This window comes from Malaclemys terrapin, chromosome 17, assembly GCF_027887155.1.
Source record: "Malaclemys terrapin pileata isolate rMalTer1 chromosome 17, rMalTer1.hap1, whole genome shotgun sequence".
Taxonomy (NCBI): Eukaryota; Metazoa; Chordata; order Testudines; family Emydidae; genus Malaclemys; species Malaclemys terrapin.
The window spans coordinates 24,879,185-24,902,713 of record NC_071521.1 but is presented as its reverse complement, the minus strand read 5'-3'; the positions used below and the strand labels follow the sequence as shown (position 1 = coordinate 24,902,713).

The 23,529-nt window shown below is 42.9% G+C and overlaps 1 protein-coding gene across 7 annotated transcripts in view; it reads left to right on the top strand.

The window, feature by feature from the left end:
- EXD3 (exonuclease 3'-5' domain containing 3) overlaps nt 1–23,529 on the top strand; it is a 598,889-nt gene that overhangs the window by 46,502 nt on the left and 528,858 nt on the right. Inside the window, exon 3 of one of the 7 annotated variants that reach the window (XM_054007606.1) lies at nt 19,973–20,053. The exons of 5 other annotated variants lie outside the window; for them this stretch is intronic. The gene's annotated coding sequence lies outside the window, so the exon portion shown is untranslated. Of the gene's footprint in view, nt 1–13,386; nt 13,487–19,972; nt 20,054–23,529 lie in introns of those variants that run through there. One more of the 7 variants, XM_054007607.1, reaches the window with a different exon arrangement.

Sequence of the window (23,529 nt, the reverse complement as noted above, 5' to 3'; positions counted from 1 at the left end):
CTGAATTTCTCAATGCCTTTTTTTGCCTTGATCTTCACAGACAAGGTCAGCTCCCAGACTGCTGCACTGGGTAGCATAGTATGGGGAGGAGGTAAGCAGCCCTCAGTGGTGAAAGCACAGGTTAAGGACTATTTAGAAAAGCTGGACATGCACAAGTCCATGGGGCCAGATATTATGCATCTGAGGGTACTGAGGGAGTTGGCTGATGTGATTGCAGAGCCATTGGCCACTATCTTTGAAAACTCGTGGCGATCAGGGGAGGTCCCGGACAATTGGAAAAAGGCATATATAGTGCCCATCTTTAAAAAAGGGAAGAAGGAGAATCTGGAGAACTACAGAATCTGGGGAACAGCCTCACATCAGTCCCTGGAAAAATCACGGAGCAGGTCCTCAGGGAATCCATTTTGAAGCACTTGGAGGAGAGGAAGGTGGTCAGGAACAATCAACATGGATTCACTAAGGGCAAGTCATGCCTGACCAACCTGATTGCCTTCTATGATGAGATAACTGGCTCTGTGGATATGGGGAAAGCAGTGGACATGATATACCTTGACTTTAGCAAAGCTTTTGATACTGTCTCCCACAGTGGTGTTGCCAGCAAGTTAAAGAAGTATTCTTCCATCCTAAGTGCAGGACTCTGCACTTGTCCTTGTTGAACCTCATCAGATTTCTTTTGGCATCAGATGTCTAGGTCCCTCTGTATCTTACCCTCCAGCATATGTACCACTCCTCCCAGGTTAGTGTCATCTGCAGACTTGCTGAGGGCGTAGTCCACGCCATCCTCCAGATCATTAATGAAGAAACTGAACAAAATTGGCCCCAGGACCGACCCTTGGGGCAGTCTGCTTGATACCAGCTGCCAACTAAACACAGCGCCATTGATCACTACCCGTTGAGCCCGACGATCTAGTCAGCTATCTGTCCACCTTATAGTCCATTCATCCAGCCCATACTTCTTCAACTTGCCGGAAAGAATACTGTGGGAGACCATATCAAAAGCTTTGCTAAAGTCAAGGAATAACACGTCCACTGCTTTTCCCTCATCCACAGAGCCAGTTATCTCGTTATAGAAGGCATATAGGTTAGTTAGGCATGACTTGCCCTTAGTGAATCCATGCTGACTGTTCCTGATCACTTTCCTCTCCTCTAAGTGCTTCAGAATTGATTCCTTGAGGCCTTGCTCCATGGTTTTTCCAGGGACTGAGGTGAGGCTGACTGGCCTGTAGTTCCCCGGATCCTGCTCCTTCCCTTTTCTGAAGATGGGCACTACATTAGCCTTTTTCCAGTCATCCCTGACCTCCCCCAATCGCCATGAGTTTTCAAAGATAATGGCCAATGTTCTGCAATCACATCCGCCAACTCCTTTAGCACCCTTGGGTGCAGCGCATCCGGCCCCATGGACTTGTGCTCGTCCAGTTTTTCTAAATAGTCCTGAACCACTTCTTTCTCCACAGAGGGCTGGTCACCTCCTCCCCATGCTGTGCTGCCCAGTGCAGCAGTCTGGGAGCTGACCTTGTTTGTGAAGACAGAGGCAAAAAAAGCATTGAGTACATTAGCTTTTTCCACATCCTCTGTCACTAGGTTGCCTCCCTCATTCAGTAAGGGGCCATGCTTTCCTTGACTTTCTTCTTGTTGCTAACATACCTGAAGAAACCCTTCTTGTTACTCTTAACATCCCTTGCTAGCTGCAACTCCAAGTGTGATTTGGCCTTCCTGATTTAGCCTTTTTCCAGTCATCCCTGACCTCCCCCAATCGCCATGAGTTTTCAAAAATAATGGCCAATGGCTCTGCAATCACATCTGCCAACTCCTTTAGCACCCTCGGATGCAGCGCATCCGGCCCCAAGGACTTGTGCTCGTCCAGCTTTTCTAAATAGTCCTGAACCACTTCTTTCTCCACAGAGGGCTGGTCACCTCCTCCCCATGCTGTGCTGCGCTGCCCAGTGCAGTAGTCAGGGAGCTGACCCTGTTCGTGAAGACCGAGGCAAAAAAAGCATTGAGTACATTAGCTCTGACTTGCTTCAGCTCTTCGGAGGGTTTTAAGCCCTGGGTTCTTCCGGGGGCGTTTTTGTTCAAGGACCTTTGCCCCCCATGCTTTTGGTACCAGTCCAAACCGGTCTTCCGCAGCTCCCTTAGTTTCCCCAAAACACAGCGGTTTCAGGGTCGCGAGACTGTTGTTTTTCAGCTCACTGGCTTTTGCAATTTTACTGGTTTTGCCATTTCTTTAGTTCTGTCTGGCTTCTTTCTTTTTTTTTTTTTACGGCTGGCAGGGGTTGAGATACAGGCTTCTGTCTATTTGGCTGCAGAGAGCTTGTTTGTGTGCGCTGGCCTTGGGCTGCAGTTTTGTTCCTTATTTTTGGGCCCAGCTGCATCGTTGAGTTAACCCGTTCCTTTCTCCCTTCCTTCCCCTTTGGCCTCCTGTAACCTGCAAAGGAATCTTCCATTCAACTCTTACACCTTTAAGGGGGGGATAGCTCAGTGGTTTGAGCATTGGCCTGCTAAACCCAGGGTTGTGAGTTCAATCCTTGAGGGGGCCACTTGGGGACCTGGGGCAAAATCAGTACTTGGTCCTGCTAGTGAAGGCAGGGGGCTGGACTCGATGACCTTTCAAGGCCACTTCCAGTTCTAGGAGATGGGATATCTCCATTAATTTCATTTCATTTCATTTCCCAAGATACTTCCCAATGCATATAAAGGCGTAGTAATATACAACGCTACTGCTTACCCAGGGGACCCCATGAGGTGGGGGTGGGGGGCATTTTATTGTGACAAAATTGGAGAGAGTCCAGCAGAGGGCAACGAAAATAATTAGGGGGCTGGGGCACATAACTTATGAGGAGAGGCTGAGGGAACTGGGGTTATTTAGTCTGCAGAAGAGAAGAGTCGGGGGGGATTTGATAGCAGCCTTCAAGTACATGGCGGGAGGGGGTTCCAAAGATGATGGAGCTCGGCTGTTCTCCATGGTAGCAGATGACAGAACAAAGATCAGTGGTCTCAAGTTGCAGTGGGGGAGGTCTAGGTTGGATATTAGATATTAGGAAAAACTATTTCACTAGGAGAGTGGTAAAGTACTAGGGAAGTAGTGGAATCTCCATCTTCAGAGGTTTTTAAGGTCCTGCTTGACGAAGCCCTGGCTGGGATGATTTAGTTGGGGTTCGTCTGGTTGACCTAGACGACCTCCTGAGGTCTCTTCCAACCCATATCTTCTATGATTCTAAGTAGAATTTCCAGGACACCCTACCTAATTCCCCTTGTGGCACCTAACACTTTTATTTTAGCTCTAGACAAGCAGCAATCTTAAAAGCAATCACACAAATTGCTGTATGTGTCCTAACAGTTTAACATTACATGCACATAATCACCCAGGAGCATTAAATAATCATCTATATATAATAAATTAAACTCAGTCAGCAAATAGTTGAAAGCCTACAAAACATGCCTTTAATCCCCTTGGATCATATCTTTTATTTGTCTCTTCCCACCCCAAACCCTGTCAAATAAATACCTTTTGCATCATGCCCAGGAAGTCAGTATGCACGCGCGTGGGTGGGTGAATGTGTTGGGCTCGAGGGGGGATTCCACAATCCCAGAGCCCTCCATGAGGGCTTCTATAATCTTCTATAATAAGGGCATCCAAATTGAGCATCTCGGCTGACTGCAGCTGTGGCAGTATGTTAGGAAGAGAAATGATCCCTCAAATAGGTGATCTCCAGGCAATGTAGAGTTTTATAAGTCATAACCAACAGTTTAAACTCCGCCTGGAGACCAGTAGCAGCCAGTGCAGATCTCAGCACTGGTGCCATGTACTCCCCGTGTTATATCCTGCACAATAAGCAAGATTCTGCAGTCTGCACCAGCTTCAGTCTCCCAATAGTTTTAAGGTATAGCCTCATATAGAGTGTATTGCAGTAGTGTGTCAAATAATAGTGTATCAAATAATCTTGAAGTGACTATGATATGGGGAAGACATACAAGGGAGACATACAAAAGAAAAGGTCACATCCTTCTCATCAGATACAGCTAGAAAAAGCTGCTATGGTTACTGCTTTAATATGATCATCTAACAGCAGTCTGGTTTTATAACTTGGTTCAGAAAAAAAGAATTAGATAATTTGAGCAGGGGATTGGACTAGATGACCTCCTGAGGTCTCTTCCAACCCTAATATTCTATGATACTATGATAAGTTCAAGGATAATAGGTGCATCTATGGCTATTAGCAATGATGGTCAAGGTTGCAATGCCAGGCTCTGGGTGCCCCTAAGCTTCTGACTGCCAGACCTGGGACTGGAGAACAAGGAATGGATCACTCAAAATTGTCCTGTGCTATTCATTCCCTCTGTAGCATCTGGCATGAGCCACTGTTGGAAAACAGGATACTGGGCTAGCTGGGCCATTCTTATGTTTTTATTTAAAATTAGAACTGAGTGAAATTTGGAATTTCCATCTTGGGGGAATTACTGACATTTCAGCATTTGTGTTTGTCCTGAAATAGGATGAAAAGATGAAATTCTGAGATTTTTCACAGAACAGAAATTTGAAAAGTTTTTGATTCAGAAATGTCAATACATTTCAGCATTTTCAATCGAAATGAAACATTTCAATATTCCTAAAATCAAAATGTTTTGTTTTGTTGAATTGGCCAAAAATTCATTTCAGGGCAAATCAGCATTAAGCAGCATTTCTCTTCCTTATGGGAGTTGTAGTTTGAGCCCCCGTTGTAAAGCCCATCATCTCCCCCTTTCTCTCCTGTGGGCTGGCCTCCCTGGAAGACTACATTTTCCACACTGCTGACTGAGCTGCATGGTGCATCAGGGGAATCCTATGATTCTGGGTGTATCGTGGTAGGTGTAGTCTAGCTAGGGAGGATGGGGCATCAGTTTTTTTAAGAAACTGCATTTTCTATTAGAAAATCATTCAGACAGAAAATTCCTGATCCATTCCATTTAAAATCATCCCTAAATAGAGAATTTTCATGACCAGTGGAGAAACAGTGGCTCAATTAAAGGGGCTGACGTTACTGCCACCATCTCCTCTGACTGTTTCCTCCAACCTGTTGTCCTCACCTTAGTCTTGCTGAGCTGAGCTTCAGGCAGCTTGCTCTCAATCATGCCTCAGTCTTAACTGGTGGAAGTGCTGAACTGCATTGTTCTCCAGGTTTGAGAATTAGACACATACAGTTGTGTGTGTTCAACCGACAGAAATCAGTACATCCCATGTCTCCTTATTAACCCTCCTAGCGGCCCCATATATATTTGGAACAGAAGGAGTGACAGAATAGTATATTGGACTGGAGACCCTTCAGGGAAGAAGAGCAGTTGCTCACAGCTACTCGTGATCTTTCCAAGAGGAAAGAACCAAGACACTGGGGGGCAGTATGATCCATGGTCCATAGATGAGTCAGCAACACTTATGACTGGTGGTATCAAAGGCAGCTGATAAATGTAATGATGCTAGCAAGGACACTGGAACTTGATCCATTGTCAGTAGGAGATCATTTGACATCACAAACAGTGCAGCCTCTGTACCAAAATTAGGTCTATAGCCAGATTGTCAAGGGTCAAGGACATGAGAGGTATCTAGATACTCCGATGTCATATAGTATATTATAGTAGAGACCTAAATAGGTTAAGTGCTATATGGATGTATAAGAAAACACAATCCCTGCCCTGTAGAGCTTACTGTGCCCCATTGCTGGAATTCATATTGGGATTATATTGTGTGCTGGGACAGTGAAGCTCACTAGGGAAGAGTGATGGCAGCATGATCAATGTAAGGAATTTTTAAAAAATTCCTCATAAATGTACAACTTAATCTAAATTGGGACAAAGGGGAGGGAATGTCTGCTACTCTGAAACCTGCTATAGCTTGTTCTTTCTGACTATTGGGACCATTTACACCATCTCCAAATGTATTTTAGTTATGAGTTTTAGGACAATTTATTTAACCGTAGCAGTGGCACTAGACAAAATATGGAGGAGGACATGGTCTCTTCCCCAAGGACCTTACCGTCTACACAGGATGGACATGGCAATAAAGACACATTATATACCACATGATAGGATTTCCTTCTGAGTCACTTGGATGCTAAGGGGATAAGCACTATAAAAATGTGTTTGGGGGACTTTTGCTTTTAGATCTATAATTTGCAATGCATACGTTTAACTCTCACGATGTTTTATATGTGGTTCCCATTACAATGGAAGATTGAAATGGTTAATGGGGCAGGAACATTAATAATTATTTATCTGTTTGCTACAGCACTTTGATCATGTAATGTATTTTATAAGAACTAAATATTAAACCCTATCCTGCTCCCACAAAACAATTTTTGAGATTTGCTAGCAAGACTGGGGTTAGTTCTTAGCACTGCATCCAGCTGATTAGATGTGCAGCAGCCAGGAACACTGACATTGGAGTGCCTGATTTTTGGCACATTTCAATGAAAGTTTTACCCCACTGCTGTTTCCAACACAGCAATTTCTTCCCAGCAGTTAGATGAAAATTTCACATTTTCTTTTAAATAAAATTAAAACCACTGGTTCTAAGCCACCTCGCTTCGAAACAGATAATTGTATAACCTTCTTAACATAAGAGCTCCCCCTAAATGTAATGTGACTAGAGTCTTGTAGGAAATGGGTGAAATGATTTGTACTACACACAAAGCTAGAAGTTCTGTTCCTGCCATTCCTAGACTGTCTCTCGTAATTATGTATCCTGGGTTGCCAAGCATTTTCATTACTTTTATCAGATAATGTTTCTTAATTCTGGCAAACCAGTGCTGATGAAATGCACATCTTGACTACCAGTGCCAAGGGAGCTCTTCTTAGGAAGTGGAAGTGGGGATTCCTGCAGGATCAGTAATTGATTATTACTGGATTGCATGGCATTGGTTGAACAAATAAAAAAAAAATTAAGAAACTCCAATGAATTGCAGATGTAGATTGCAGATTTTTAACTGGGAATCCTAAAACCACTTGTCTGAGTTGAACCACATTAAGGGCTTGAGAAACAGCAGGTCTATGGGAATCCTGTTCATATTGGCATGATGTCCAACAGCCTGTTTTTAGGCTAGACACCACATTTTTAGTTAGAGACGTGTTGGGTTCCAAACAGATTTTTTTTTCATTTTGTTTTAAGTTAAATTGAAGGGGGAAAAAAGGGGGGGGGGAGGGGCAAGCAAGCAGCCAGGAAGAATTTTTGGCTTTTGTTTCTTCACCAGTTGTTTTTTTTTTCTTGGAAACTCATTTTAGCTCCTGGTGTGTTTCTTTAATTTGTAGCTTATGAATTTCAGAAGCATATAGATTCACTGTAGACTCCACCCTCTGTATAAAGCTGTGCGTGAGAAATAAGCATTTATGCACTAATTGCACAAATTAGTTGTTCAAACAACTTCTTTGTCGGGAATTCCTAGAAATTCCCTTTTAGATAAAAGTTGCTAGGCAAACTCTTGTAAATCAAAAAATTGACTACTTTTAAAATCTTGGTTTTAAGAAGGGTAGAAGATCTTTTTATATTTTCCAATTTTTTTAATGTAGCTGTGAATAATATTTGCTCCGGATCTCATTTATAGATCAGTGTGGCAATTTCTCATTCGTATTCCTGCAAATCAGATCTCGGATTTGCGAATCCTTAAAATGGAAACCACCATGTGGTGGCAGCTATTTTTAGTAGTCACTCCTGTCACTATTCCTAGTGTCAGCATTGCTCCACCACCTTTTCTTGTTCTTACTTTGACATCCCTTCTACTCTGGGAGAGTATTTAGTATCCAGCAGAGGCCAAGGCCCAATCGACCTTTCTGGCTGATTAAAACATTTACAAATATTTAATGAGGAAACATTAAGATGCTTAAGTAGATTAAAGATGACTCTCCAAGACGGCATGCAACAAAACAGTATAAAGACTCGGTCAAATAATAATAGAAAAAGAACTGAGCTCTGAACCAAGATTACTTTACCTCTAGGTAACTTTATTTAGGAACTGGATATAATGACAGCCTAATTTAAACTGAGAAGACATTAAACAGTTAAGAAACCTTCCCTTTATGAGAACAATTATATTTATGTAGGTTTAACTAGATTGCTGATATTTTTGTTTCAAATAATATCTCAACAGACCATAGAATCATAGAATATCAGGGTTGGAAGGGACCTCAGGAGGTCATCTAGTCTAACCCCCTACTCAAAGCAGGACCAATCCCCAATTTTTGCCCCAGATCCTAAATGGCCCCCTCAAGGATTGAACTCACAACCCTGGGTTTAGCAGGCCAGATGGCTGGTAGGGTATGATGGTGTCATGATTACTGAGTGACCTGCAGTTTTAGACCCCCATATAGCCCTTCTTGAATGCACCCGTTCGGTGATAGGCCTGGCTTCCTGCACCTCACTTCGGATGAAACCCACTTTTAGATGGCATCTCTGGTCTGCAGTCTTCCTACTTCCATGTTTAATGCAACAGACCCAGCTGCATTTGGCACTTGTAAGCTCTTTCATTTTGGGGTCTTGTGACGAGCAAGTTGATTAAAGCAACACAAAAAACGTCTTCAAACCACAGCCTTTATTTATTCATTCCCCAAAGGTGCAAAGCACATAGAGCAAAAGGTAAAAACAATAAAAGGCCTTAATTACACCTTAATCTTTCCTGGCCCACTTTTGTAAGTATCCCTAAGCCCAGCTAACCCCCATTTTTGGCTATGTCTGCTCTTAAAAAGCTACAGCGGCACAGCTCACTACAGTGACAGGAGGGGTTCTTTCATAATCATGGCCTGCAGCAGAACTAATCTCCAAGCAGCCTTATCAGTACAGGCACCCCAGGTTACAGTATCTGACCAAGGATCCCCGTTTATTTCCCACTTGTAGCGAGAATCTCTATGCCACCTGACTATTGAGGCCCTAACTTCAACAGCACCAGGGCACCAATGGACAAGTGGAGTGGATCAATTATGTAATTGAACAGTATATTGCTTCCTAAACTATCATCAAGATGATTGGCTGTCGCTCATGCTGAGTTTGCTTACAACAATGCCACAGGCCTCCACCAAGCAGAGTCTCTTCTTTGCTAACTATGTTTTCCATCTTCGTGCTCATCCAGAGATCCCCTCTGAATTGTCAATGCCCTTGGTTACTGAACTCATGGCCTACATCCAGCAAATACACCAAGAACTCCAGAGGTAGTTAGAAGTAGTCAAGAAAACCTACAAATGCTATGCCAACTGGTTCTGCCAGCCAATACCTGGGTTTGGGATGGGGAGAAGGTGAGGTTGTCCGCTGAGCTGGGACTGAGGGGTTTGGAGGGCGGGAGGGGGATCATGGCTGGGGCAGGGAGTTGGGACACGGGGATTGGCTGAGGGGTGCAGGCTTTGGGCGGCGCTTACCTCAAGCAGTTCCCAGAAGTAGCAGCATGCCTCCCTATGGCTCCTACACGGAGGCGTGGCGCCGGCAATACGACTCTGTGCGCTGTCCCGTCCTCAGGCGCTGCCCCTGCAGCTGCCATTGGCCTCGATTCCTGGTCAATGGGAACTGTGGGGGGCAGCGCTTGCGGCGGGGGCAGCGGGCAGAGAGCCCCCTGGCTGCCCCTATGCGTAGGAGCTGGAGGGGGAACATGTCGCTGCTTCCAGGAGCCATGCAGCAAGCCCCCAACCCTGGTCCCTGGCTGGAGCGCTGGAGCGGAGCAAGCCCCTGATCCCACTCCCTGGCGGGAGCTTGAGGGCCAGATTAAAAGGCCTGATGGGCCGGATGCGGCCCAAGGGCCATAGTTTGCCCACCCCTGGCCTAGCTCCACCCTGGCCTAGAACAGCCATTACTGGGAAAGTCCAACTTTGCCCATATATCTCTGGGCTGGAGTACGCTCAGTGGCCCTGTGGGGATGGTGCACATGTAGTCTTGTCACATGTAGGAGCTGTGACTGCTTTGAGCTTGCTCAGTGAGGATGAAATCTTCAGAAATTTTAGCTGCTACATTCTAAGAAGTCTCTATTGAGTATGTGTGAACTGGGATTTTTCAGAGGCTTATAACTTGTCCAAAGCTGGGTGGATTTTCACCAGGATGGCAAAGGATACATCTCTGACACAATGGTCACCCCTTCCCCCCGTCCATGCCACATATCAAGTCCCTGCTCCAAAGTATGGGAGTTTTAGTGTTTTTCAAAGAAAGGATTTTTTAACACAGGTAAAACAACATATCTTTCCCTAGCCTTGTGTAGTAGGAAGAGAGCCTGAGACATAAGCCCTTGTATCAGAGGCCTGGTATGAGGCAGGACCTGCTCACAGAATCTGACAAGAACAGGCCTGATATTGCAGAGATACACATTCCTAACAAGTGCAAGTCACAGAGTACTCACGGAAACACATACTGATATCAAGTGGTACCAGAACATCCCAATATCAAGGATGGTACGAAAACATTCCCCAAGGATAACAGGAACACACTCCCTCTCCTAAAAAATAAGGTCAGGATGACAGTACATAAGAGAGATGTTTTGATTGAACCAACATGTACAAGGTGATTGGTGATAACTAGCCACATCAGGGGGCAATAACTAACTATGTCAGAGGGGCAGTACTAACTTGTTTGTATCAAGGTATAAAGATGCATCTCAGAGGGAGTATCTTCGTCTGGCCTAGGGAGGAATGGGAAGTTCCACCATTCACCGAGCTGGTCCATTGTTACGGGCATACATGTATTAGTGGTCGGTTAGTCTGCGGGATACTAGTACTGTACTTCATCGACAATAAATCTGGCTGGGTGCCTTCGTTCCTTAATGGATCTTGTGGTCATTGTGTGGTTCGCTTGAGGTCTGCGCAGGGCAGCACACAGAGGGAACACACACACGCAGCCAAACAGCTATCAACATCTAACCACACCTTGTTCTTGGAAACGGCGGAACTGTTTTGGCTGAAATTTTCCAGAAAAGTTCAGCATGAGGTTGATACTCTGCATGGATAATTCAGCCTAGACAGTTATAGCAACTGAAAACAGAGTCCTGTAATGGGAAGTGTTGTGAAACCTTAATAATAGGCAGTGTTACCAGCCCTACCTATAATAAGTGTGGGATTTACTTTACTGTGGCAGAGTTATCTTTTACTCCAATGCCCTTTCACATCTCTACTGGCCTAAACAAGGATGATGTTAGTGTTGCTACCTGGCCATTTTGGACTGGCCTGATTGGGTCTTCAAGTAATGGTCCCTACTGTATTCCGCTGAGGGTTATGCATGCTTACCATGCGCCTAGAGCTGGAGAATTTGAAAGTAGTGTCTGTTGGTCTGCATATGCTCCCTGACTCGCCTTGTGCTTCCGTCTGAGACAGGCCACGCATGCAGTGATGTTGACTACTGGCTGCGCATGTCACAGCTGAAGGTGCTCTGTCACCACCTGGCCGGCACCTGAGTCTCGCACTGTGTGCATGCAATGTGCCAGGGGCAGACGCCAGCCAATAGGGAAGTGGCACCCTAGTCCTGCCCCAAAATCCCTCCAAGTTTCGCATAACTTTCTGAGAGTTGAACTCCTCCCCATAGTTGCCCCCAGCCCTGGGTCCTGGCCCCATCCACAGGTCAACTGGTTTTTCTGTGCCTTGGAGGTGGAACCCCTAGATGATGTGTAGTTGTGACAATGAGAATGCAGTGTCTGTCAGTTAAATACATCGCCTCCCATGTGTTAGGTAGACTTGGTGAGAGGGATTTTGTTTGGCAGTACTTCAGGAAGCACGTTTGTTAAAGGTGGAATGTTCTCCCTATTCTCATTTGCTGGCAGTTACTTCTATGAAAACTTTCCCTTCCCCACAAAAAACTCCAATTGAATGTATTAGGTGTTTTCCAGACGAATTATTCTACTTTGTTTTTACGAAGGCAGTCAGTCTCACCCTGCTCCCATATCATGGGTGTAGGAAGTAGTAAAAGTTTAGTAGAGCTAGCGGGGAGGTACTGATGATAGGGGAGATACTAGTGTGAGAAATAAGGCTAAATATTATTAATGCTGTAGCCCTACTAAGACAATAAACTCCTCTACTTATTTCCCAGTTTGGCTGAGGTGGAAATAAATGTGGTTTGAAGAAACACCATTAGTTTAAGCTTTCCTTGGGCCCAATTCAAGCCCAATGAAGTCAATGGGATTTTTTTTATTGGTGTAAGAATCCCCCCAACCTCCGCCATATACTATTCCCAAGAGCCATCTCTCCAACAGAGCTGTGTACTCGTCTTTTCTCATGGGGACATGGCTATTAAAATTATGAGATTAGTATAGCATGTATTATCTGTTATGCTTTATTTTTGTAACGTTATGCTTATTCAGAATTTTTATAATTAGGGCTTGTCTACATATACAGTGCTGCAAAAGCGCAGCTGCAGTGATGTAGCTGCACCGCTGTCGCACTTCGTGAAGATGCTGCACACGCTGATGGGTGGGCTTTGCCTGTCGGCGTAGGTACTATACTTCCGTGAGAGGTGGTAGCTATGTTGACATAGTACTGTCTGCACCAGGAGTTTGGTCAGTATATGCTGTGTCGCTAAGCTGAGCGACATGGTTATACTGTCATAAGTCTGTAGTGTAGACCAAGTCTTATTTGCATAGGAATTTAAAATATTGTTGCACTGTAAGGCATCAGTGCTTACAAACGTTTGACAAAATTGCTCAATATTTTTAGAGCACAGGACATGGCATTCATTCTGGATCTTTTTCTACGTCGTTTTAGTTTAAATTTATGATTGCTTTTAAGTGCTATATTGTGTTTGTTACTCCATCAGCTAAGAATGGTGAGGTATGAAAGGGGGCAAATGCACACTTAAAAAAATCTCCTATAAGGCATGTCTTTATGAACGTTAGTTTATTAGAATTATTTTGTTCCCTTTGGCTATGTAACTCTCTTGTTATTTATGTGTATAGTGGATTTTGAGGATATTTATTCTTTAGCAGTGCCATGAGAACATTCATACATCTTCCTTGAGTACTGCAAGCTCCTTACCTGTTCATCTACCTTTATGTTCTTCATCCAAAAACCTTTTTTTCCCCACATTGGAGCCCATCACATGGAAATAATTATTACTGAGAGGAGGGAAACATTTCTTTGTTGGATGACAGACAAGCCTGTTGTCAGTTTTTAACTTCAAATTTTTCATTGTGAAAAACTTCTTCTGTCTGTAGAAAAAGTGCTCACAGTAGTTTAGACATGTCAGAAGGACCTAATGAGAATGTTTTGATTTGTCTTAATAATCAGCCTGATTACTTTTAACTATTTATTATTATTTTTACCTTTCCATGGTATTTTCTCAATATGCTGTTTGGCTGGATGCCTGCTTTTATGTTTTAAGAGTGTAGCAGTGTACAAGAGAACATTTACCAGACTAGGCATAGAGTGACTTCTCAGGTGAACCACACCACCACTTACATCAGTGGACATTCATCTTCAGTAGAGTGCTGTTGCATTGTCCACTGAATAGATTATTTATTCTGGGGAGGAAAATGATTTGGAGACGTGATGGGTTGCAGACTATAAGGTAAGTTATTATTACTACTGGCGGGTGTTTCTGTTCAACTGGGTGAAATGCAAGAGAGATACCATTCAGCTACAGTTCCTTTTTACAATGTCAGATTAAAAAAAATGGGAGCAAGCAAACTTGAACTATTGAGAAGCTGCTGTTCAATCGCTAAATCTCTTGAGAGTTAAATACTTGACATCTTTATAAGGCTCTTACAGAATTTTTGTTGAGAAATAAGGTTTTTAAATACTTTGTTATTCTTTATAAGTTGCAGCTAAGGGTATTTCTGTTTGCATCTTAAGGAGTTAAATTCCAGAGTAATACATCAGAGTTTTGATGTAACTTTGGAAGACAAATGCCTACAATTTGGAGACTGTGAATTTTGTAATTGGCAGTCCTGCATTTATCAATAATCAACGGACTTTTCAGATACTTTATATTTATAGAACTCATTTCCTAATTTCAGTGCCTATTTAAAAGTTCTGGTTTAGTGTTTTGCTTTTCAGTGAACCTTTTGTATTGGTGATTCAAGTTTCAAATGAGAGGTCTTCTGAGTATTTCTGGATGGTGTCAAACAGTAATTATGTAAGAACACTATCCAAAGTATATTGAGTATCAGAGAGTGCATTTAGAAAAATATCTTGTTTGCTTATACGATATGTGAAATATAGCTGAGGACAGAGATTGTCAAATATTACTGTTCTTGTATAGTAACGATAATCCTGGAAAATTGTAGATGTGTGAAAATGGTCATAAACAGGCTCGGTAGCATGTTATGCACAGATGGTTAATAAAATATATTCCCTAATTTTTAAAAAATTCAGATTTAATCCATAAATTTTAGCCATAGTCAAAATGATATTTATGTGCAATAGATGATAGTTAAATGTTTCTAATGTATCACTTTGGCTTTCAGCTTTTGATTTATATTTGTCTAGAGAACCATGCTCGAAATAGGGACTTATTGGTATGTAGTAATTTCCAATGATCCTCATCGATAAATTTGTTGCTTAATTTATGATTTCTGTGATCCCGCCATCATTTTCATTGTAGTCTTAGTCAGTTTTGTATTTGAAATCTGCATTGCTCTGTGGAAGGCATATTTGGGCAGTGTAAAAAGAAAACAGAAAATTGAACATTTTATATTTACTGAAAAATATCTGTTTGTACAGAAGATTCAGCAAAGTTATCTGAGGGTCACCCTTTCCCCCTCTTTCCTTGCATGTCTAGCTCCCATGATTCAGATCTGATGTGATGGTTTATTGACTTAACCTGTCAATAACAACTTCCTGAATTTGGGGGTAAGGACGTGCAATTTATTGAATCTATGTGTGAAGCCATTGGCCCTGAAAAGGCTGTAGTTGGATCAGAATACAGCTGCTTGTCTAATAATCCTGGCAGGCCATTGAAAGCATCTGACCCTAGTGCTATACTCTTTGGATTGTTTGCACTGGAATATAAACATAGCTGTCCTCTATACAAGCATGACAATTCACAACAACTATTTTTCATTGGAACTATGGAACTCTTAGCCCCAAAAGTGTGACTCATGACTGTGAGGGACAGAGTATTCCTGGAACATGTTGGAATGAGAATGATTCCTGCCTTCCTAAGAACAAGATGCAAAGCTCACTTATTTGATTTACCATTCGTACAATAATAAAGGAAGGATCATGTGGGGGGAGAAATTAAGTTATCTGATACTTGTAAATAACAGATAGTGAAGGAAAGGTCCCATGATGCTGAGAATATGAGAAATGTGATCGATGAAAATGTTTTTCCCCTCACAAATATTAGACTTTTACTAGTTGTCAGTGGGCTGAGTGGCTGAAAAGATGCCTGTTTGCTGTCTGTTTTTACACACTTGGGGCCTACTCATGCTAGGGTTACCATATGTCCGTTTTTTCCCGGACATGTCCAGCTTTTTGGTAATCAAGCCCCCGTCCGGGGGGAATTTCCAAAAAGCCGAACATGTCCGGGAAAAATACTACCAGCTTTGCCAGCATCCCTGGCTTACCTTAGAGCGGGCTCCAGCGACTGCTGCTGCTCCCTGATTCCTCAGCTCTGTAAGAGCCGAGCTGCCCGAGCGCTATCGGCTTCACGGTTTGCCGGGCAGCCTCCAGACCCTGCATCCCCGGCCGGGCGTTTCCCCTCCCGTGCTCCGGCTGCACTGGGGAAGCGCCCGGCCCGGGGTGCAGCGGGTCTAGAGGTCTGGGGGCTGCCCGACAAACTGTGAAGCCAGTAGCACTCAGGTAGCTGTTTCGCGTGGCTGGGAGGGAGGAGGGGGAATGCGGGGCGCTCAGGGGAGGGGGCAGAGTTGGGGTGGGGCCGGGGTGGAGTTGGGGTGGGGAAGGGGTGGGTCCAGGGCCCCGTGGAGTGTCCTCGTTTTTAAAACCTTAAGTATGGTAACCCTAACTCATGCACTCCTTAGTCAGTGAGAGATTTTCATAAGGGCTCTGAGACTAGGCCAGAAGGTTAGTTTTTTCCTTTATTTATGCTTACCCACACCCCTACTGTAAAACAGATTCTAGCTTTTTACATGACAGGTCATTTTTGTGATGGTCAGCTCATAGAGTGAGTGAGCTTAGTGACAATGCACCTTCTGCAAGTTGCTGCAAAGATAAATTGGTGCTACCCTCTTCAGGTGGTGATGAGGCAACATTGTCCCCAAACCCATATGCTTTTCCAGGGGAGGACTTTCTTCACAGGGTTAACGTGAAAAGGTTTCAGAGCATTTACTGGAAAGAGACTTAAGCCTTAGAAAGTCCTCCCAGTTTTCTGTTTCATTTGTCGCCAATACAGTAGGTTCTGCTGATGCAAGAGAACCATGTGTAAAAGATGCTATTGCATTTTGTTTTGCTACTGCTTGTGCACTAAATGAGGCAAGAGTCCTGTACAAAAAAATATGTGACCATATAATTAAAGGTTAGATCATATGCCCAAGGGATGAAAATTAAGGTCACACAGGCATATTTCTCAACCTTTGCATCCTTGAATTGCAACTTTAATAGCATTTTTAACATAGTTTTAAATACTTAGCTCATATTACATATATTATAATATACTTACAGCTACTACAGGTAAGGAAAATTTCTTCTTTCAGCAATCGAACCAAATTTTTTTGGAAAAGCAATTTTTGTATTACTGGTATCAGCAGCACCAGTAGCTTTCAGTATTTATGGTAACATAGAGGACAATGTAAATTGTAAATAGATGCAACTTCTTTTTCTGAGAAAAAAGGTGCGAAATACTGGGATTGTTATACCCTCAAATGGGAGAGCGTGTCTTTCTGCTTTGCTCAAGAAGGAAGCAATAACCTCACATTTCTGTTCGCGTGTAGAGTTTTCCCATGATTGGCAACTCCTTCAGTCTGCCACATAGAATTTGAATTCACTGGGGCCAAACACATTTAATATATGCAGTTTGGGATGAATGCAAGTCTGTTTATAATCTGTTGTAATTTGAAATGAACTTTGATTTCTTACTATCTGGAAAATATACCTCAGGAAAAACAGGTATTTGTTTAGGCAACAGTTTCCTGAGCATTTTGATACTTGCAAAAGTCTTCAGCTTTTTGCAAGAGATTTGTATTGCTCCATAAATCTTTAAATTTGGAGAGGAAAATGGATCTCTCCATTTTTCCATAACCGCTTCATTCTTTAAATAATATGGATGCTCTTTTCTTTGGGCAGCAGGGGGGAAGAAGCTGACACAATAGCCAGTTAAAATTTTTTTGACATTTTTTTAAAGCGGTATAGCCTGCACTAATAAGCATTTTGAACCCTTCCCTCCAGAGTGCCCTGGGATGCCATGTGGCCTCATTAAGTTAGCCATTCCAGGAACAGATTGAAAGCTGCTTTTCCATGTGTATTGTTTAAAACTTGGCTGCAGTGATGAGGCTGGGGCAGGGGTATAGAGGAGGGGAGAGAAAAACAGAAAAGGGAGAAAGCAGGAAGAAAAGCCTTAAGGCTAATTTCATATAGGCTGCTTTGTTAAAAATATGGACATTTTTGTATGTTAGGATCACATCATGTTGGCTTTTCTTTGGTAGATTTCTTTTGGGATGTCTCCTTTACACTTGTTGAGTTTAACTTGGATTGAGATGAGGGGCACTTACTAATTGAAGCATAGCACTATAATCTCTCTCTTGATGATAGACTAAAATAAAAACCTTTACAATACTTCTGCAATTTTTCCTGCAGCAACCCTAGACCAGATGGAAAGTAAAACACAGACTTTTCTACTGTATGTATTTCCTCCTGGACTTCACTCTGCCTTCAGTAAAAGACACATCTGTGCAGTATCCCAGCATAATGCAACAGTATAAATCCCTAGTACACCCACACCTTGAATGCTGCGTGCAGTTCTGGTCATCTCTTTTAAAAAAAGAGAGATTAGAATTGGAAAAGGTACAGAGAAGGGCAACAAAAATGATTTGAGGTATGGAACAGCTTTCATATGAGCAGAGATTAAAATGACTGTGGCTGTTCAGCTTAGACAAGAGATGACTAAAACGGGGATATGATAGTAAAATCATGAATGATGTGGAGAAAGTGACTGGGGAAGTGTTATTTATGCCTTCACATAGCACAAGAGCAAGGGGCCACCCAATGAAATTAACAGGCAGCAGGTTTAAAACAAACAAAAGGAAGAACTTCTTCACACCACATGCAGTAAGCCTATGGGACTCATTGTCAAGGATGCTGTGAAGGCCAGAAATATAATTGAGTTCAAAAAAGAATTAGGTAAGTTCATGGAGGATAGGTCCATCAAGAGCTATTAGCCAAGATGGTCAGGGATGCAACCCCATGCTTGAGGTGTCCCTGGGCATCTGACTGCCAGAAGCTGGGACTGGATGATGGGATGGATCACTCAAAATTATCCTGTGCTGTTTATTCCCTCTGAAGTACCTGACACTGTCCACTGTCAGAAGACAGGATACTGGGCTAGAAGTTCTATTGATCTGACCCAGTATGGCCATTCTTATGTTCTTATGTAGAGGAGAAGCATCCCTATCTGAATTTCTGGCTCATAAGGTTCTCTTGAGTGAAATCAGGGAGACTGCCAGCGTGGAGAGGCAGTCACACTCTTAGGATCCATACTAGAAGTAGATTTAATGCATCTGTGACATTTTGGGGTTCAACTTAGACCAGTGAGAGGTTGTGCTACTGCCTGCCCTTTAACTCTGGGTGCTTAAATGCTCTGCTGCAGTGTCTTACAGCCAGGACATCAACAGCCAGCAGATAAGCATGCAGTTCCCTAAGGGTATGTATACATTGCAAATAAAAATCCACAGTGCTGACTCAGGGGATGGGGGGGACTCAGGATGTGCGGCTGTTTCCTTACAGTGTAGACTTCTGGGCTCGGACTGCAGCCTGAGCTCTGGGATCCTCCCACTTTGCAGGGTCCTAAAGCCTGGGCTTCAGCCCAAGCCCATAAGTCTACATAGCAATGAAACAGCCCCCCAGCCTGAGCCCCACAAGCCAGAGTCAGCTGGCACGAACCAGCCCTGGGTGTCTAATTGTAGTGTAGACATACCTGAGTGTCTGTATGCTGTGGAGCCCTGGTTCAACACCTTGACCCCAGCAGCCTGCCTATAACACAAGAGCCCCACCCTAGCCTCCACCAGCCTTGTTACTACTTACAAGCTGACTCCAACACACTCCAAGTCCCGAGTTTTCTCCAATCTGTCTGCCCTGAAGTGTCCAGTCCTCACCAGGAACACTCAGACAAGTAAGAAGGTTCATTGTTCCTTTAAAGAGACAGAAGCATCACATATCACTTTAATTGGAGCTAACAATCACTTCAGTTGGAACACAGCACTGAGTTGGTTTAGATTAAAAGTAAAATAAGTTTATTGACATAAAGCGAGTTTTTAAGTGAGTTCAAGTACAAGGGATAAAGATAAAAATGGTTACAGACAAATAAAAGTTAAAATAGGCTTTCTAATGGCTAAGATCTATCTTAACGAGCTACAGTCTTTGTTCAAGGTAGATTTCTTACCAACAGGGATCCTAGAAATCTGTCATGGAAAAATGCAGAATTTGCGTTTTTACAGAGACTCTTTAGTTTTTACATTTTGTGAAAAAATAAAAACATATACAGTGGAACCTCAGTTATCCAATCTAATTGGGAATGGGGTCAGATCAGATCATCAAAAATTTGGATAATCAGGAGAATGGATGGGGCTCTGGCTGTCAGCTTAAAAATTGTAATTATATCAGTAAAACATTGTTTTCAACTGATACCTATATATATCGTGGCCAGGGAAACTAAAGTTCAGCATTTCATTTTAACTGGGGGAAAATGCAGAATTTTGTGGTTTTTTTTTTTTTTTTTTTTTTATCACAGAAAACTAGGATCTCTGCTTACCAATCTTTCTTCTTCAGCCATGGCTGACTTTCTCTCAGTCAGTACCTTCGACAAAAGTACAGGGGCTGGTTTCCATTGTCTCCCAATGTGAAATATACAACATGGCTCTTTGTTTCCCCTTATTTCTCTCAGAGTTCATTGACCCTGTTTCAAGATGCAGAAGGACCTCATGCTGTTTTTCTTCCTGTGGAGTTTCCATCCCCCTACTGATTTGTATGTAAATTGGGCTTCCATTGTTTTGATTCCAAAATGCTTATTTTACATTGGAGACAGGTAGATAGTTTTCTTTCCTCCTGTCTGGGGGAAAACCTGCTTCTGCATGTGTTTGGTCACAGACTTTAAGCATAATATCAGTGAGTATTCATAATTCCTCATATAGTGCTAATGAATACATTTTACAATGATATTGATCGCCAATGTGTCACAGACTTCCTCCCCCACTCACTAGGTTGATGGCTTTGTTTACTTTTTAAGTAAATATACCTTAATTGTCTCTGTCTGACGACCAGCCTGGTCAGACAAAGAGTTGCTGATACAGAGTAGTGAACCACAAATGGGGCTCTGTGTCACAGAATCCTAACTGTCACGTGGCTTGGATAGCTCTGACTTGTCCTTCTGGTGGTATATTGGTATCAGTGGGTCTATTGCAGGATAAGGTTTTCTCACTCTATTGCCTTACTCTTCAGATTAGTGTTCTAGTCACAAACTCAGCCTCTGGAGATAAAACAGGTGCTTAGTTTGCTTGGCAGAGTACAGGGGTGGCTCTTTGAAACTTGTCTGTCATGAGGATAGAGCTGCTCAGGTGCAGAAAGAATTAACTGCTTACTTGCACTAAACCTTTCTCTTCCAGCTTCTTAGGCCATGACAACACTATGGGCACTACAGTGGTACAGCTACCGCACCGTAGCACTATATTTTAGACACTTCCTACAGGGACAGAAGGGGTTTTTCAGTTGTTGTCAGTTATCCACCTCCCCAAGTGGCAGTAGCTAGGTTGATGAAAGCACTCTTCCATTGACCTAGTTGCATCTACACCAGGGTTTAGGTTGGCATAGCTATGGCACATATGCTTGAGCAATGTAGTTGTGTTCATCTAAATTGTAAGTGTAGATGAGGTCTTAGCTTCTAAGTCTGTTTTTGATATTTCCTGGAATGCTAGTGAGGGATTTTATGTATCTATTGTGCCTCCTTTGGTCTTTATCATTTAATCTCCCTTGTATCCCACATAAACACTAGATCAGACCTTATCAGTGACCTGCTTGTAGTATGTTGCCCAGCTTAATAGTCTGTAGAGCCTCATGGATCATTTTTGTTTTGCTTACTCCAGGGTGTTTTGATCATCTCTTCACGTACTAATTGATCTCCCCCTCGCTCTCTGTTTACTTCTCACACAGAAGTTTTGGCTCTTTTGCTGTAATAAAACCTGAAGACATGGGATTTGATGTATCTTCTGGTTTCATATGAAATTGTTCTGATTGCAGAGACATATGTTGTCATCAATACTACTACTCTCTTGTGAGCTCTGCTGCAGCCAGCAAGGGGTGATTAGAAGTTAGCTTTAAGAAAGAAATATGCAGCCTTTGCACAGTTCCTACCTCTGGAGCCTTGGGAATGAGAGTCTGGTATTCAAAAGCGGGCTGTCCATTCCTGTTTTGAATCCCAGACTCTCAATCCCCAAGACTCTGGATGTAATAATTGTCCAAAGGCTGCATATTTTAAAAGTGATGTCATTTTATTTTTGGAATACCAAGTTTGGATTTTCAAATTCTAAATACTTGTATATTTAAGTTTCTTACACAAAACTTTTAACCTATCTTGCTCTTTATGTTACTATCTTGGTATATTTCAGAGTAGCAGCCGTGTTAGTCTGTATCCGCAAAAAGAAGAACAGGAGTAATTGTGGCACCTTAGAGACTAACAAATTTATTAGAGCATAAGCTTTTGTGGACTACAGCCCACTGTAGTGCAATAGACAAACAGAAACTCCCATGAAAGACGTTGTTAACTAGGACAACTAATGGCTATTAACATTATTATTTCTATAATAAAACAATGATAATTGAACTGTGACAGCTGGAAGTCAGTGGATTCCCTCAGCAGGAGTAACCAAAGGCAGAATTTTCACAGGATTTGCTGAAGAGGGAGGTACTCTGCCATATTTAAGCAATGTGGTATGAAGTGCATGTTGACAAATCTTTAAACTTTCAGGCTGCAAGAAAGTACTTTGGTTTAAAAAGGCTCACATTTCCAAAACTGATCTGTAATTTTGAGTAATGTAAAATGGGTCCTGTTTTTCAGTGGTGCTGGATACCCACAGTTCCTGGGGAAGCTAATTGGAATTGTGGATATGTAACGCCTCTGAAAATCAAGCTTGTGATGCTGACACTGGGCTCCCAGAATTGGAGATCATCTTTGAAAATGTGGCTCTTTAAGTCTTTAACTGTTGGCTAGTGACCTATAATGTAACAGACAGTCATGCAGGTGGAACAGTGAGCCAGCCTGGTGCCATCTTATATAAAGGCTTTTGCTTTTATCATTTTAAACTTCTTTCCTACTTGATGGTGAAGTCAAAAGTGTTTAATGGAAATGCTTGTATTTCGGCACTCTCCCTTGCAATTTGTAGATCAACGCAGCCTTTGTTGTCTTCCCCTACAGGAACCACATCTTCTTTCTTTCTAATTGTTCTCTCAGCTATTCAAAGACTGAGGAACTCTTTAGTGGCTTGGTAACAGATTGATTGCATGTGTATCTGAGGCGTTATTGTCTTCAGCTTGGCTTCTGATGCTGCTTGGAGCAGCGGTGATCTGCTGGACAGAGAAGAATGACAGATGAGTGGAGGCTTCCTGTAGGGCATGGGGCGCATCACCCAGCTGTTTAGAGGCATTGGAGAAAAGGGAGAAAGGCAGATTATCTCATTATATTTACAGAGACCTAGTCACACAAACAATGACTATCCCCTTTGACAAGAAGATTGTTTAATTAGTCAGGGATTTAATAAAGAGATGACTTAACACACTGTGCCCTTTTTAATACTGTGTACAGTAGCATGGTTCTCTACAGTAGTGTTTTTTCTTTCCTCTGCTCTCTCCAGTGGGCACTTCCATAGCTCTGTTTCAACTCTGTTGAGTAGTTTACTAGAGCTCAAATACTAGACAAGAACTGCCATCTGGAAAACAAAATTACCACGTCATTGCCTGAAAATTGGCTCTGAGCTCCCATGAGCATCCCACTAGCTGTACAGCTATTTTGGAGGTTGGGAGAATTCTCCACCACTCACCCACATTGCGTCCAGGTGCAGTATCTGCCTCTCCTTTCCTGCCTGTACCCGGGAAGACCAGACCCTGTGCCTTAAGATTCACCTCATGGATGTAGCCATGAGGCCATAGTCAGATCATGGCCGGGAACCCCTCCTGTACATTGGCCTGAGCAGACCAGGAGTGCGCCTCCTACTGCGGAGTCAGGGATCCACTGGTGCCAGCGCTATAGACCTCACGCCTGGGCCTCGCTGTGAAACATGGAAGCATGTGCATAAGCATGGCAGTAAGTCTTCCTCCAGATCCAAGAAAGAGGCTGTACCATCCATGTCAGAAGAGGAGCACATCCCAAGGCCCACAAGAGTGAGAAGAAGTCTCATTGTTCACTGGATCTGTTGGTCCCCGAACCATGCACCCCTCCTGCATTGGCTCCGC